This window comes from Rhinopithecus bieti, unplaced genomic scaffold, assembly GCF_001698545.2.
Source record: "Rhinopithecus bieti isolate Rb0 unplaced genomic scaffold, ASM169854v2 repeat_597, whole genome shotgun sequence".
Taxonomy (NCBI): Eukaryota; Metazoa; Chordata; class Mammalia; order Primates; family Cercopithecidae; genus Rhinopithecus; species Rhinopithecus bieti.
Genome location: NW_016904197.1, coordinates 1 through 406, shown reverse-complemented (window position 1 = coordinate 406; position 406 = coordinate 1). Strand labels below are relative to the sequence as shown.

At 44.8% G+C, this 406-nt stretch overlaps 1 pseudogene across 1 annotated transcript; it reads left to right on the top strand.

Annotated features, from left to right (window-relative positions):
- The first annotated feature begins 4 nt into the window (after positions 1-4).
- LOC108526095 (60S ribosomal protein L31 pseudogene) lies at positions 5-406 on the top strand (annotated as a pseudogene). Its single transcript, XR_001884410.1, has one exon. The product of XR_001884410.1 is annotated as a 60S ribosomal protein L31 pseudogene (transcript).

Sequence of the window (406 nt, the reverse complement as noted above, 5' to 3'; positions counted from 1 at the left end):
CAAAGAAGGGTGGCGAGAAGAAAAGGGCCGTTCTGCCATCAACAAGGTGGTGACCCGAGAATACACCATCAACATTCACAAGCGCATCCATGGAGTGGGCTTCAAGAAGCGTGCCCCTCGGGCACTCAAAGAGATTCGGAAATTTGCCATGAAGGAGATGGGAACTCCAGATGTGCGCATTGATACCAGGCTCAACAAAGCTGTCTGGGCCAAAGGAATAAGGAATGTCCCATACCGAATCCGTGTGCGGCTGTCCAGAAAACGTAATGAGGATGAAGATTCACCAAATAAGCTCTATACTTTGGTTACCTATGTACCTGTTACCACTTTCAAAATCTACAGACAGTCAATGTGGATGAGAACTAATTGCTGATCATCAAATACATCAAATAAAGTTATAAAATTG